Source organism: Heteronotia binoei, chromosome 2 (genome assembly GCF_032191835.1).
Source record: "Heteronotia binoei isolate CCM8104 ecotype False Entrance Well chromosome 2, APGP_CSIRO_Hbin_v1, whole genome shotgun sequence".
NCBI classification, from domain to species: domain Eukaryota; kingdom Metazoa; phylum Chordata; class Lepidosauria; order Squamata; family Gekkonidae; genus Heteronotia; species Heteronotia binoei.
In genome coordinates, this window is record NC_083224.1 from 54450740 (window position 1) to 54468007 (window position 17268).

Sequence of the window (17268 nt, forward strand, 5' to 3'; positions counted from 1 at the left end):
AAAGCCAACTTAATTATTCAAGTTCTCTGGACTCTGTGTCGGATAAGAAATGGTTTTATAAGACTCAGTGGATACTGACCACCTGGCTTTTCCTCTAACATTTTTAGAGATCTTATATGATAAGGATTAAATGGACCTTGGTTTCTCAATGGATCCAACATTTAATATTTTTCACAACCGATGCTTCAGAGACTGATAATGTGTATTAGCTACAGAGTTAGGAGATTCAGCTGGTGTTAATCCTGTATCACATGCTGTGTCTAAAGAATCACAAAATTTCTTTCTTCGTGGAGACACAGCTTTAGCATACGCAAAATTAAATTGTTTGGAAAATATACCTGCTGCTATTTAAAGTGCCCTGTATTCTTGGTACAAATATTTCTGGCATGGCTTATGCCATCCATTAAAACCACTAAAGCAAATAAACTAGGGGGGAAATAGCATAAAAATGGAAATACAATCATTACTAAAGCAGCACTAAGGAAAGAGAAAGAGAACAGCAGAACTTTATTTGCAATCTAGCAATAAAAATAAAATAGATGAGAAACTGGAAGTCATAAACAGATCAACACTCAAGTTTACGAACAGGCAGCAAAAGTGAGATGAGGGACCAACAAAACATGGAGGGTCAATAAATTAGAAAAATGGTTCACAAAATGAAAATGTCTTGCCTATGTCTCAAAAAAAAGCAGTACAGTGCTGGGTGGAAGTTCCTAAGTCTTGACTCTGCAACAGAAAAAGGCCTATCCCTGGAGCTCCCCTAAGTTGCTTCTGAAAGTGATGAGCACAGAGCAGGGCCTATGAAGTTGGTCATAAATTGCTGGCATGAACAGGATGAGTAGCTTTCACTCTTCAACTGCTAAAGATAAGGCAGGCAGTGGCACAGCTCACCTTTACAGGGCTGCTTTTAGCAAAGAAGGTAGCTTTGACATCTTCTCCTGTGCAGTCTGCAGCTGTGTTATGAACCTTCTCCATCCCTATGTAGACACTAGGTTCCTGAGGTCCTGCATCAGTCCTGCCTTATGTAACTTGGTGTGTCCTGAGCTAAAACAAGTATATTTTTGCCCCAGGACTTCACTGCAGAAAGTAGTTTCTGTTGTCTGCATACCATATCCTGGTCACATATGCTGGTCCTACTCGTTAGATGCAGGAAGGTATGTACCAGTGCAGTCTGCAAAGAGCCTTGAATCAACTGCTAGATATTTCAAGGGCTGAAGCACCCTGAATCCATCCTAACTGTCTCTGGAGTATTCAGAAGTACAACTGTCCTGCCTCTGGTATTACAACAGAATTTGGAATATATATATATATATATATATATATATATATATATATATATATATATATATATATATATATATATATATATATAACTGATTTTACTGTTGTACATCACCCTGAGCCTGGCGCTGGCCAGGATAGGGTGGTTCATCAAACATTATTATTATTAATAATAATAATAATAATGTCTCTGGATCTCACTTTGCAGTGGACTCAGCTGGGAGGTAACCGCCAGACCTTTGCCCCTGCGCCTGGGTACAAGGGGCTGTCTCTGGTGTTTGCCTTGGATCTATTCATTGTTGGCTGTGAGAAAAAGATCCCTAATTTTAGAACATCATAGTCACTCGTTTGGTTTCCAGGGTGTCTGGAGATTCAACTCACACACATCTGCCAGGAAAATGTGGGTTTTGTCTACCAAAATGTAAGGGACTTATGTGAGTACTAACAGCCACAACGTTGCAGCAGCACTCGGTATCTCTGGAATAGTGCTAACCAGGAGGACAGATGGGTTTCCAGCCGCTCCGTGCGCGCATCCAGCCTTGACCACAAAATCCATGTTGGTAGGCTAACATCATCAGTAACTATCTTCCTGCAGTGCCAAACTCCATAACAGCGAAGCGGGAGGCTCATGTACTCAACAGCTGTCACTTATGCATAAGGCAATCAAGCTTATCTTAGGTATCGATCCTGTCAGACTGCCTAAGCTTTTGTCCAACGGAACCCAAGACAAAGGATGGTGCCAGTAGAGGAGTGAAGAAGAGGAAGAACAGCTTCATCTAGAGCCAAGTTTCTTTATATAGGGTGTTACAATTAGGTAGCAATTTGGCCATCTATTGTCACCTTTTAGATAAGTTTTGATAGCTTGTTAATCCCTTCCACCCCAATAATTTTACTCATTCTTTTCCCTAATGGTCACCCTGGGTCTCCCCCTTTTCCCATAGTTACCTGTAGGCCCAATCAGGTAACCAGGGTCAGGTATGCTCATTGACCAGGTATGGGTACCCAATCAAGTGCCCCCAATAAACTGGCCATTGGATACTGCAAAAGTATCCCTTATGATCATTGCAGAACCTCCCCTTTTTCTGAAGTCACAACCTGTCATTCGCCCCTGCACCTCCTACCCCCTAAGGGCTCAAGGTAGTCCTTATAACCACAGTCCCAACTGCCCACAGGTGTGCATCTAGCAGTACCCCATTCCTGCTGTTTAGATACATCCCTGATTAGTTGAGGGTCCCTTCCCCCATCGTCCTAGTTTGTCGCCATTGGAGCCTTCCTCGAAGACTACTATCGGTAATTATCACCCTGTTTGTCTATCCCTGTGTTACCTCTGTGCATTTCTCTCTATTTTTATTAGGTCTGTATGTGTGTTATATGTATCCATTACCTTGTATGTGTGTCCTATACGTTTCTGTAATAAAAGCATAATTGTTTTACTTAATTAGTGTCCTCTGTAAATTTAGCAAGAATTTCTGGAAGTGGAATCCTGTATATATAGATTCTAGGTCCTTTTGAGCCAAAGTTGCCCACCTGTCAATTTCCCAACCTCTTTTGAGGGCATTTTGGCTTACATGGCAAGGGGGGGGGCAACAAAATACCTTGGGTGGTCCTTGTCAAACTGGCAAACTCATATCTGGTTGCCTATTACCTGTAACCAACAAAAGATTACTGGTTTCTATACAAAAATTGCCTTCTTGATGTACTCTATTGAAGAGATGAATGACTTAAAATATTGGATGGTGTGAAGAAAGGAGGAGTATATAAACAACAAATATCAAGATTCATAATATTAGGAGGCAAAATGGTTTTAAATGAGCCTCCTCCCCATGTGAGCCTGCAGACAGCCATGGACTGCTTGAGGGAACATTTTTCAAAGGCTTCAAGAAGTAAAGCATCTGGTGAGAAGTAAAGCATCTCACTGAGATTTTGGCTGTCAGTTGTAGCATTCAAAAAGAAATATCCCTTGGCTTTTGCTAAGAGAGATTCAAGCTCCTTTTCATCTTGGTATCAAGGAAGAACCCCGGGAAATATTAAAGAAAAAATAATTGAGGCTTCTATCCTGCATAAAGTTTCATAAACCCTGTCCAAAAAGTATGACCTTTTTCACAGCAGAAAAGCAGGCAATGCAGAAAGGAATAATGCGTCCACTGTAGCCAAAGGTGTCCTATATTCTGCAGTTTTATGTTAGTGTCTCTCTAGACAAGCAAATGCAGAGATACTTATCTTTGATAACCTCACTGAAGTTGCTGCCATCACAACTAAGCATTCAGCTGTTGTTGAACAACAGAAGCAAGAGACCACAGGCAATGCAGAAGGTAGAAGGTAGTACTTGCAACAGTCAAATAGAGGCTTCCGAGGACATGGTTCAGATCAGAACTGTGGCAAGTGGAGAGAGGGGACTTAGATCTTCCCTCTGCTGTTTTCCCAGTCTGAAACAGCCCTGGGGAATCACTGCCAAGGAGCTACATGCCAGTTTCCAAATGGTGACTCACTGGGGCCATTTCCCATTGGGAAAATGGAATGGGGAAAGGACATAAACATCTTTCCTTGCTCACCATGATTATGATTTGAATTAGTGTGCTCCTCCCTGTGTGCCTGGGAAGCAACGGAGCTCCCAGGACATGACAGCGACCCACCCCAGGGACATACAGGGAAAAACAAAACATGTAAATACTTTTAATGCTTATTCTTCCCTTTGTTTGTCTATTTTCTCTAAGTTAAAATTTGTATCATAAACTCCTGGACTGCAGGGATTTGCCACGTTGCTAATGTCACTCAGAAAAGCACAATAGTGCTCTGTAAAGGGGATGACTATAATGATGCAAGGGTGGTTAACCTTGGTAGTTTAGCTTATATAAGCCATACTTGTGTATAAACAGCTCTTACTTTGTGAATTGTCCTCAGATACTTAATTGCTAAGAGCTTAGCCCCATTGAGTCTGTAGAGGTCATATATACATGCAATTAACCTCTGCCTTTATCTGGAGCTTAATATATGAGCTCAGGCTGGAAACACTTCCACTGCAATGTAAAGCAATGTAAAGCAATGTATTAGCACATTTGTGTGGGTCAACATGAAAAATAACAATCTTCTTGCAGCTTCTAGGTGACTCCCATTCCCTAGCGACCACAGGGACACAGAGAAGATTTACTGCATCGTCCTCCACTCAGGAAAATATGTCTTCTCATCAGGTTTATGCAATCAGGTTGTTTTAATGGCTGCAATAACAAAAACATAAAATTCTGCATCAGATGTGAGCCAAAAGACAAAACTGAGCAGCAACAGCTCTGCAAGGTTTCAGGCAGAGATTATTCTCAACCCTGGTGCTTGACATCCTTCTAATTTCAGATGAACAGGGCTAAACCTAGGGCCTTCTGCACAGGTATACTCAATAATGAGCTATGGACCATAGCCCAGCTAAGATGCATGTCCATTTTCATCAGGACTCAAGCCTTTTGGGAAGCCAAAACAAAGTATATCATACCTGAAATCTGAAATCCTGTCCCAATAGGGTTGCCAATCCCCAGTTGGGGGTCAGGGGATCCCCTGGTTTGGAAGCCCTCTCCCCACATTAGGGTTATCAGAAAGCAGGGGCAAGGGGTTGAATGTCTGCTGGGCACTCCATTATGCTCTATGGATATCAATTCCTATAGGATATAATGGAGAATTGATCTGTGGGTATCTGGGGCTCTGGAGGGGGGCTGTGTTTTGGGTTAGAGGCACCACATTTTCAGTATAGCATCTGGTATCTCTCCTAAAAAACCCTCTACATTTCAAAACAATTGGACCAGGGAGTCCAATTCTATGAGCCACCAAAGAAGGTGCCCCCATCCTCCATTATTTCCAATGAAGGAAAGGCATTTAAAAGGAGCGTGATCCCTTTAAATGTGATGGCCAGAACTCCCTTCAGAGATCAATCATGCTTGTCGCAACCTTGCTCCTGGCTCCACCCCCAAAGTCCCCAGATATTTCCTCAATTGGACCTGGCAGCTCTATGCCCCAGCTGGCAATTGACAGTTCAACTACATTTGTAGGCCCATTACATTTTCATTTCTGTTAATCTTGGAACCTTTTCACTTTTTTGCAAACATGCCTACTGTTGTTTCCTGAGCTTGAGGCGCAACACAATAGACTGAGAGGATCCAAAGATCTGCATCTCAATTGGCTGCATAATTCTAACTGGCCAATTGGGAAGCAGTATCAGGGAATCCTAGGATCTGCCAATGCATATTCTAATGAAGGATACAAAAAGGGTGCAATCACAAGGTGTTTTCTGCTTCATGGGGGCTGGTTTTCTCCTGCCCCAACTGGATATATTGCTGCATGTTCTGTGCTTGTCAGTAGGATGTAGTCACTTAAGAAAGATGCTGAATCACTATGCTGGCTGAACTCATTACTTAACACCTACATTTTCAAGAAGGGGGGGGGGAGGGTGGAGAAGCTCTTTTACCCTTCCCCATCCCTGCCATCCCTGGATTGCTTATATCCCAACAGCAGAAAAAAATAAGTTATGAATTAATTTTCCTCTGTAGTGCAAAAACAGCTCAGGAGTGGCAAGAAAATGGCAGAGGAGGAAAGACATAAAAAAAGAGGCTGCATTTGCAAGAGGGAAAATTATTGTTTTTAAAAATTAACATAAAAGAAGATAACATAATGTGTAGTTTAGCCCACTGAAGCTATCAAAATTAGCAAAGGAAGTCTAAGTGGAGCAGGACAGCAGGTCAATTTTAAAAAAATCTGTGTTGTAAAATCACAAAGATGACCCACCCACCCTAATTTCTATATAAAAGAGTAAGTGCATGTTAATTTTAAAAATAAAACCAGGAATCAGTACCTGGATAAATGTGGAACTTAAATTGCCCATTCACATATGGAATGGAATGTAAGAATTACTCAAAGTGTATACAAAGAAAACTCGTGTGTGCAATGTACATGGATCATACATACATTCATTGAATTCAGGGCTCATGTGACCTTTTCCCATACAAATGCCCTTCCTCTTGTGGTTAAGTAATTTACAGTGCAATCTTAAACATTTACACTGTTCTAGCCCACTGACTTCAATGGACTTAGAAGGGTGTAACTTTATTGTTTACAATTGCATAATATGCCTTCATTGGGACAGGAAAAAGCAGGTGATCTCCTTTTGCAAGGTCTGTTCAGTCAGCAGAACAGTTAGTGCAAGGAATGTCTGTGCGGTAGGTCAAGCGCCAGGCTGGAGGAGTGGGCTGCATTATGATGAGATGGTTACCATGGCATCTTGAAGTGGTTAATGAAGTGAAACACAAGGAGGCCCAGAGAGAGGCCATTGAAACACTCCTGGACAGATGAATTTTAAAAACAACCCTATAACAAGTCAACAGCATCCATCTCACTGCTAAAAATGAAAAGTTGAGAGATATAAATGGCATAGTCTTTCTTCCTGGATTTCTTATTTGATTTGCTATATGTATAGCCTTTTAGCCATAACAGTTCCCAAGTCAGTTTAAAATAAAAATGAATTAAAATTATTTACAATTTAAATAATAAATTGAATCACTAGTGGTGGCAGAAGAAGGCATTCAGGTATATAACAGGCCTTTTCTCCACAGATCTCCCACTTCCTGTTGACTCTGCCTGCCGCACTCTATTGAGTGATGGGGGGAAGTGCTGGGAGAAATGGGGAAGGGGCATCAGCATCATGCTAATTCCATGATGTCACCTCCAGCATGACCCAGAAGTGACACCATTGCTTCACATTTTGAACAAATGCCAGAGTGTCACCCCTTCAGTCCCATGTGATGACATGACTTCATGACCAAAAGTGATGTCACCATGATGTCACTGGCAAGGCAAACCATGGTAAATCTCCGCTAATTTCCAGTTTTAGGCTGGCAATGCTAGCCATTGAGATGATCTAGCTGCCGCCATTTACTTCCATGCAGGACAGTGAAAATAACGGCCATATTCCTGGGAGAATTGCTGCGGAACAGATCTCTGAAGCTTCTGGTAGTGATTATTTCTTAGGCAGGAAGTAGTATTCAGCTCAGCCTTCTAAACGACCTGGAAGCTACAGTTTTCTTCCACACAAGGCTCATAGCTAGGGAGGGTGGAGGAAATAACACCCTTCTTCCAGGAGATGGTTCTGCACGGTGAACTAAGAGGCCCTGATTGTGGATTCAATATGAACCAGAGTTCCTAAGCCAATACATGTTGCATAATTAGGTTTATTTCAGTAGCAATTTCTTATAAAGTTGTTAGGTCCAACTCAGGAATATCTAAGGGCTTTGGGGGTGGAGCCAGGAGCTAGGTTGTAACAAGCATGATTGATCTCTGAAGGAAGTTCTAGCCATCACATTTAAAGGGATCATGCACCTTTTAAATGCTTTCCCTTCATTGGAAATAATGGCGGATGGGGGCATCTTCTTTGGGGGCGCATAGAATTGTAGTCCCTGGTCCAATTGTTTTGAAACATGGAGGGGAGGAGGGGATTTTTAGGAGAGGCACAGATGCTTTGCTGAAAATGTGTTGCCTCTAACTCAAAACACAGCCCCCCTCCAGAACCCCAAATACCCAAGGATCAATTTTCCTTTATGCCCTATGGGGATTAGTCTCCATAGAGAATAATGGAGTGCCCAGTGGACATTCAATCCCCAACTTTATCCCTAGAAGCCATTTCTGATCCAGGGAGTTTGTTTAGAAGGCTATGGGATCTGCATAGAGTAATAACCATGCAGGTCATGAGGCTGCAGTGGGAAGAGGTGAAATCACTCCATCTTCCATCAGGGGGCCTCACTTACATAAGAGGCAGGAGGGAGCAATTCTACCTGCTTCCCTCTTCCCACTGCAGCCTCCTAACCTGCATGGCTATTATTACCTGCAAACCAAGGAATTAACTTTTCTGGGGTTTGGAAATGCCTGGTGGGCAGAAGAAAAAGCTGGAAAGATGGTGGTACATGATCTTTGCACAGTCATTGTGTAAGTTGTAACCCAATATATGTTAGAAAATCCTGAGCCAAAGATCAGAAGTACTTCTTTTTAAAAAAATCTAAGCAATCCTCTTCCGCAGTAAATACTAATCACTGTGCAATCTCAGGAACCTAACACAAGTGGGTCAAAGTGACATATTATCCAGCACACCAGCAACTGGCAGCATACATTCCTCAAAGTACACTGGTGTTGTCTGTATTACTAAAAATCCCCTCAAAGGATTCTGCTCCACTCCAACATGATCTGAGATTATGTGATGTGGGGACAGGGATGGGAAGGGAGAAACAAACACTTACTGGGGGGTACTGCTGCCTTGGGTGTTGGAGTCTTGGTGTCTTTAAATGAAGCAGTATAGCCAGTCTTTCATTTGATGGGGCCACCACTTTTCCAAGTGGAATTTAAAATAAATGCACGCAGAACCGGTGTGCGCTGCCACCAAGGCCAGGGGCCTCGTCTCTGGGGTGTGTGTGACATCTCTCCACAGTTCTAAAGACTAGTCAGCATATTGGAAGGTTGCCTTTTAATTGCTTAGCTGTTTTACAGTGCTAGCTCCAGAGGTTAACCATTAATAACAGGATTGCTGTACATTTTTAACATCAGTTATGTGCTGAGCATGAACACCATGTCTATTAACTAATGATAATATTTGTCTTTCTTAGCTAATTTGGTTTTGAAAAAGCAAATGTCTCTTATTGATCCACAAATCTCTTAATATACATTACTGTGGACACATTTGTTAGTGATATGGGTGGCTTTAAGAACATAAGAAGAGCCCTGCTGGATCAGACCAGTCAGTGGCCCAACTAGTCCAGCATTCTGTTTCACACAGTGGCCAACCAGTTCCTCTGAAGGACCAACAACAGGCTATAGAGGCCAAGTCCTTCCCCTGATATTGTCTCCTGGCACTGGGATTCAGAAATTTGCTGCCTAGACTGAGGAGGGGGGTATTGGGAAGGGGACATCACACAACATGGCAATGACACCCAGAAATGCTAGCACAGTGTCAGCCAATGACCTTTTCCCCTAATTCCCCCACCCCTCCATTTATGAAGCTTAGGGGTCCATGGAGCACTGGCAGCAGTTTGCCTGCTATCAACATACAACTGGCAAGTGTATCGTTGCTCTGATTATTAAAGTTTCTTTCAGTTACCATAACTAGTAGACACTGATGAACCTCTTCTCCATCAATCTGCCTACCCCCTCTCAAAATCATCCATGCTAGTGGCCATCACTACATCTTCTGGAAGTGAATTCCAGTATTTAAGTCCTTCTCCGCTGCTTTTCTCCTGATGAGGATCCAATACCACCGTTGTTGTTTTTTTGCTGTCAAGTCACAACTGACAACCTCTTATGGGGTTTTCAAGGCAAGAAGAAGACTGCAGATTTATATTCCACCCTTCTCTCTGAATCAGAGACTCAGAGCAGCTTACAATCACCTATATCTTCTCTCCCCACAACAGACATCCTCTGAGGTGGGTGGGTCTGAGAGGGCTCTCACTGCAGCTGCCCTTTCAAGGACAACTCCTGCAATAGCTATGGCTAACCCAAGGCCATTCCAGCAGCTGTAAGTGGAGGAGTGGAGAATCAAACCTGGTTCTCCCAGATAAGAGTCTGCACACTTAACCACTACACCAAACTGAGAGATGCTCAGTGGTAGTTTCCCATTGCCTGCCTCTGCATAGTGATCCTGGACTTCCAAATCATCAAACAGTCAGTCCTGGAACATTTAGAAAGGATGGCTGTGATTACTAAGAGCCAGCATGGGTTTCTCAAGTCATGCCAGACTAAGCTGATCTCTTTTTTGAGAAAGTGACTACATTGCTGAAACAGGGGAATGCTGTAACCATTGCTTATTCTTGATCTCAGTAAGGCTTTTGATAAGGTTCCTTGTTGACAAGTTGGTAAAATGTGGTTTGGATCCTGTTACTGTTAGGTGGATCTGCAACTGGTTGACAGATTGCACACAAAGAGTGCTTGTGAATGGTTCCTCATCCTCTTGGAGAGGAGTGACAAGTGGAGTGCCTCAAGGATCTGTCCTGGGACCTGTTTTCTTCAACATCTTTATAAATGATTTGGATGAAGGAATAGAGAGAATGCTTACTAAATTTGCAGATGATACTAAATTGGAAAGGGTTGCAAATACAATAGAAGACAGAAACAGGATACAGGATGACCCTGACAGGCTGGAAAAATAGGCTAAAACCAATAAAATGAATTTTAACAGGAATAAATGTAAAGTTCTGCATTTAGGTAGGAAAAATCCAATGCATGCTTATAGGATGGGGGAGACTTGTCTTTGCATTAGTATGTGCAAAAAGGATATAGGGGTTTTAATGCATCATATGCTGAACATGAGTCAACAGTGTGATGCAGTGGCTAAAAAGGCAAATGCAATTTTGGGCTGTATCAACAGAAGTATAGTGTCCACATCACATGAAGTGATGGTATCGCTTTACTCTGCTCTGGTAAGACCTCACCTAGAGTATTGTGTTCAGTTTTGGGCACCACATTTTAAGAAGGATATAGACAAGCTGGAACGGGTCCAGAGGAGGGCGGTGAAGATGGTGAGGGGTCTGGAGACCGAATCCTATGAAGAAAGGTTGAAGGAGCTGGGCATGTTTAGCCTGGAGAGGAGGCAGCTGAGAGCTGATATGATCACCATCTTCAAGTACTTGAAGGACTGTCATATAGAGGATGGTGTGGAATTGTTTTCTGTGGCCCCAGAAGGTAGGACCAGAAGCAATGGGTTGAAATTAAATCAAAAGAGTTTCCGACTCAACATTAGGAAGAACTTCCTGACCATTAGAGTGGTTCCTCAGCAGAACAGGCTTCCTCGGGAGGTGGTGGGCTCTCCTTCCTTGGAGGTTTTTAAACAGAGGCTAGATGGCCATGTGACAGCAATGAAAATCCTGTGGATATAGGGGGAGGTATTTATGAGTTTCCTGCATTGTGCAGGGGGTTGGACTAGATGACCCTGGAGGTCCCTTCCAACTCTATGATTCTATTATTCCTTTGTGATCTCCCATCCAACTACTAACAAGGGCTGATCTACTTAGCTTCCAAGATCTTATTAGATTAGAACATAAGAAGAGCCTTGCTGGATCAGACCAATAGTCCATGTAGTCCAGTACCCTGTCTCACACATTGGCCAACCAGTTCCTCTGGACAGCCAATAAAAGGGTGTCGTTGTCTTCTTCTTCTTCATGTTCTGCCAAAATGCCAGTTTCTGAGCTCTACAGAGATGGGCAGTGCACTCTTATGCATGGTTCCCTGGAATAAGCTTCATTGAGTAGACCTGAGTAGGAGCTGCTTAAATTGCTTACTAAATAACAATTCAATCAGTAATTCAGTTACTTTATTTTTTTTAGTCAGTTTCTCCATTACTGTGTATATATCCTGTCTCTTTTGTGGCCTCAAGGCTCTGCACAAATTCTAGTAATTAACAGCAAAGATGAATATTTAGTTAGCAGCACATTTCCCCGAGGAAATACATACTTATGATGTGATGTGGTGTTCAGGGAATGAGACCAGTTGAGCCTCCTTATCTATTACCAAGGACGTTTCCTGAGAAACCTCAAATTGCAGCGGGTTTTTTGTTTAAAAAATGATAATGTATACATCAGAGCTGATAATATCTTGTTTGGTGTTATAATTAGGCAGCCTGCTTTACATTTATTTATTAATTTATTTTACAGAATCTATATACTGCCTTTCTGCCCTCACAAGGGTCACCAAATATCTAGGTAAAACACTATTGTTGAGGTTTTTTATTGTAACATTTTATGATGGTGGAATGATTTAATTGATTGGATTTACTGTTGTTTAAAGCCCTTGTAATATTATGTAATATTGGTATACCAATACCACCCAGGGTCTATTGCTCTGGAAACCAAGATTCATCTATGTCTTTCTATTAAGCATGCTAACATTAACAGATGTTCTGTACCACGGACTTAAAATAGTTTTAGCACCTATTTCTGCTGTAGCAAGAACTCTGGGTGATGTAGTTCTGTGACCAGGGGCTAAGGTTCTACACAAGGGTGGTCTCCTTTGATTGTGGGGCCCTGAGCCTCAGATGTGGCCTCAGAATCACTGAGTGAGACAGCAGGGCACTGGCTGGCATTCAGCTGTAGGGCATTTGAGCACTCACTACCCTACAGCTAATTGCCCACTGCTGCCTGAGTGAAAATGCTGCCTTCTTGAGTATAGAGGTGATGATGGCAAGGGAGAGGTCTATTCATCTCTGTTGTTGTCCCTGAAGCTGCATCTATGATGTTTCAGGATGGACTGGAAACAATCGGCTGTAAGGTGGTGAGAGGGGGGCCTCCTAGGTGAGAGGGGGGCCTCTACAGATGTAACTGGGATCAAGTAGGATGCCTCCAGACTCTACCTTGGAGGGAAGAAGACCCAGCAAGCTGTTGGCCTCCTCCTGCTGCTCTTGGCCATCGTTCCCCATTCCAAGGACAGTGGTGACAGACAGATGGCTAGGGCCATCAGATGCAATTGCAGGATGACCAGAAATACCAGCACAAGAAAGCAAGGCTGGCACTTCTGCCAGCTCATAAGCAGGTGCTTCCATCCCCAGCCAGGGAAAAGTGCTGGTGAGCAAGACAAGCAGCTGTGGCCCTCTGTCTGGGCTCTCATCACAGGCTTTCAAGCCCTACTGGCTGTGACAGCCCTTGTCATCTACAGCAGCAGAGAGGCCATCAGCACTGCCACAGCAGCAGCTGAGCCCTTGGGGCCTCCCAGAGTGGAAGTCCCCAGCACAGGTCCAGGGCAGCTGCCTCAGTTGCCCATGGCTAAGACTGTCCCTGGTTCTCTAGAAAAGCACTCATACTACATTACAGTTTCCAAAATTCTTCAAAGAAAGCCATAGCCTGATGATCTGCATACATTCCTTCTATACCTAGAAGATGGTTTACTGCTAAGTCCTGTGCAAAATGAGATTTTTACTGAGGATGCCTTCTTGTTTAGAGGCCAAACACAGAGGTGGGAAGAGCCCAGTTTACTGGTGTGTGTGTGTGTTTGTGTGTGTGCGACAGACTGGGCTGCAAGTCCGTTACTATGATATGGTCTATTTGAAAATAAAAGAAATATTTTTATTCTGTGAGACATTAAATTGTATATATGTTACAGAATTAGGAGAGGGCAGTATGTTATCAAGCATATACCAAACCAGAGAAATCACTTGAGTCCTGTTTCCTGTGGGTTTTAAACTTGTCAGACTTGGATTTGGTGCTTTTGTTTATAAACCCTTTATTGTTTATACATTTTAATTGTATGCAAATGATAACAGCTAATGTTAATTTTATACTAGCAGACATATGGCTTTTCTCACCCACATTTCTCATGCACTGTATATAATTTGCATGCTTTATATTTGAAATTTTGAAAGGTGAAAGTTAAGGGATGGAGAAATTTGGATATTTAAACAAACAGCACATTAAATATATTCTTCCACTTACTAGAATAATAAGTTTAAAATGATTTGATGTCATAGTGGTAATCAAGGCCAGAATCTTACCACTGAAGAGAAAATATCAAGGTATAATACTGAAGTTTACAGATGACCAGGTGGGGGGTTCATGTGTGTGGACTTGGCTGTATAATAAGGCCAGCTGTAGTGGCCAAGTCAGGTAGCAGACTGGGAGGGAACAATGCTGCCAACCCCTATCACCAGCCTGCTATTCTGCCTGCCAGCATTACCCACCACCTCTCCTGCCTTGGCCTTACCTTGGTCCTCATTGGCTTCTCACTGCATGAGGCCTGCAAACAGTGTGGCCAGGCACATTGTAGTGTTTTGTCATGTGTGTCTGTTTTATTTCTGTGCTTTAATGTGGGGTTTAAAGTGCCTTCTCAATAACAGCCCCTTGCTGGTGGAACCAGTTACCGGAAGAGGTCAGGGCCCTGCGGGATATTGGACAATTCCGCAGGGCCTGTAAGACAGTCCTCTTCCGGTTGGCCTATAACTGACCGGCACCAAAACTACCAAAATACTGAAGGAAGTTTACAGATAGCACACTGTTGGATTGATGTACTGATTTTTTAATGTTTTAATTATGTAATTTGTTATTGTATTTAAAATTTGAACTTTATTGTTAGAACCTCTGTGTTGTAAGCCGCCCTGAGCCCGCTTCGGTGGGGTAGGGCGGGATATAAATCAAATCAAATCAATAAAAAAATAAATAAAATGTTGCTGAGATCTAAAATGTAGGCCTGTAGAGTAAGAGAGAGTGTGGATGGATGGGTGAGTGAAGTGTGTTATGACTGGGTGGTTTTGTTGTTCAGTCTGACTCTTTGCATCCCCATGGACAAAGTCATGCCAGGCCCTCCTGTCTTCCACCATCCTCCGAAGTCTGCTCAAATTCGTGTTTGTTACAACAGTAACACAGTCCAGCCATCTCATCTTTTGCTGTCCCCTTCTTCTTTTGCCTTCTGTCTTTCCCAGCATCAGGATCTTCTCCAGTGAGTGCTCCTTTCTCATTTGGTGGAGTATTTGAACTTCAGCTTCAGCATCTGACCTTCCAGGGAACAGTCTGGGTTGATTTCCTTTAGGACTGACTGATTTGATCTTCTTGCAGTCCAAGGGACTCTCAAGATTCTTCTCCAGCACCACATCTCAAATGCAGCTATTCTTCTGCACTCGGCCTTCTTTATGGTCCACTCTCACAGCCATACATTACTACTGGGAATACCATCACTTTGACTATATGGACTTTTGTTGGCAGGGTGATGTCTCTACTTTTTATTATACTGCCCTGGTTCACCATAGCTGTCCTCCCAAGGAGCAAACGTCTTTTAATTTCATGGCTACAGTCACCATCTGCAGTGATCTTGGATCCCAGGAATGTGAAGTCTGTCACTACTTCCATGTCTTCCCAGCCCCATAGCCAGGATTTGAAGAATTTGGGGGCCCTGGTTTTTTTCTAGGGGGCACATAGTGGCCCCAACCTCCATGGCCTTCTCTCCTACCACTTCTTCCAACAGCTCTGGTGGGGAGCCACTCAGAGGTTTAGATACGTGCTGCACAGTCTCCTGCCCTTACCTGTAGCATGATCCAACTAGGCAAGCCCGGCGGGACAAGGGGGGTATGTGGAAGGCGCCACCAAGTCGCAACTGACTTCTGGGGCTACAAGATCTCCATTTTGGATTTCTTCCTGTCAGAGAGTGAGCCGAGGCTGCCCAAGCGCAGCTCCCACTCTCGCTCGGGTGGTCAGCGAGACCAGGCCAGAAAACCCCTGCAGGCGAACATCACCTCTCCACTGATCCCCAGCCCCAGACGTGTGTGCGCCAGCCTACCCTACCCTGCCCTGTCTGCTATAGAGCCATCCGCCCCCTACCCCTGCCGCCCCACTTGAGGGCCAGAACGGCCTCTTCTTGCAGGCGCCCTGTAGTCCAACATCAGTCCAACATGGAGCTTAACTTTCAGTCCTGGGCGCTGAAAGTGCCCCGTTGTTTCTGCTTGCTGAGGGGTCAGAGATTTCTTCCAGCCCCTAAGCAAGCAGAAGCAACATGGTGCTTAACTTTCAGTCCTGGGCACTGTTGCAGTCCTGGGCACTTTCAGTCCTGGGCACTGAGTGCTGAAAGTGCCCAGTTGTTTCGCTTGCTGGGGGGGTCAAAGATTTTTTCCAAACCCTAAGCAAGCAGAAGCAACAGGGAGCTTAACTTTCAGTTCTGGGCACTGAAAGTGCTCCATGGTTTCTGCTTGCTGAGGGGTCAGAGATTTCTTCCAGCCCCTAAGCAAGCAGAAGCAACTTGGAGCTTAACTTTCAGTCCTGGGGGCTGAAAGTGCCCTGTTGTTTCTGCTTGCTGAGGGGGTCAGAGATTTCTTCCAGCCCCTAAGCAAGCAGAAGCAACAAGGAGCTTGACTTTCACTCCTGGGCTCCAAAAGTGCCCTGTTGTTTCTGCTTGCTGAAGGGTCAGAAAATTCTTCCAGCCCCTAAGCAAGCAGAAACAAGGTGGACCTTAACTTTCAGTCCTGGGCACTGAAAGTGCCCAGTTGTTTCTGCTTGCTGAGGGGTCAGAGAATTCTTCCGGCCCTTAAGCAAGCAGAAACAACTGTGTATGATCACGTCCCCTAAGCAAGCAGAAACAACAGGGAGCTTAACTTTCAGTCCTGGTCTCCGAAAGTGCCCAGTTGTTTCTGCTTGCTGAGGGGTCAGAGAATTCTTCCGGCCCTTAAGCAAGCAGAAGCAACTGTGTATGATCACGTCCCCTAAGCAAGCAGAAGCAACAATGTATGACGGCAGAATGGAGAAGGATGCAGCTGAGGCACTGTAAGTCAGGGGGCCCTGCCTAGCAGTCAGGGGGCTGTGCCCCTACAGGCACCCTAGTAGCTATGGGCCTGTGTCTTCCCCTTCTATTTGCCAAGGAGTGATGGCGCCGGATGCCATGATCTTAGTTTTTTTGATGTTGAGTTTCAAGCCTACTTTTGTGCTCTCCTCTTTCATCCTCAACAAGAGGTTCTTTAGGTCCTCTTCACTTTCTGCCATTAGAGTGGTATCATCTGCATATCTGAGGTTGTTGATGTTTTTCCCAGCAATCTTAATTCCGGTTTGTGCTTCATCCAGGCCAGCATTCCGCATGATGTACTCTGCATATAAATTAAATAAGCAGGGTGACAATATACATCCTTGTCGAACTCCTTTTCCTATTCTAAACCAATCAGTTGTTTCATATCCTGTTCTGACAGTTGCTTCTTGACCCTTATACAGGTGAGGTGGTCTGGTACTCCCATCTCTTTAAGGACTTGCCACAGTTTGTTGTGATCCATACAATCAAAGGCTTAGCATAGTCAACAAAACAGAAATAGATATTTTTCTGATACTCCCGTCCTTTCTCCATAATCCAGGACTGGATGGTAGCTGTACCCTAAAGGGTGGAATTGGCTTGTTCAAGAGAGAGGCTTTGTATGAGAGTTAGCACTGAGCAGTGTGTATGTGGAGGGAGGAGCTTAAGTGAGGAGGCCTACACTGTGAGAGAAATCTGTATTCTGTGTAGAAGTTATTAGCTTGGGTGGCA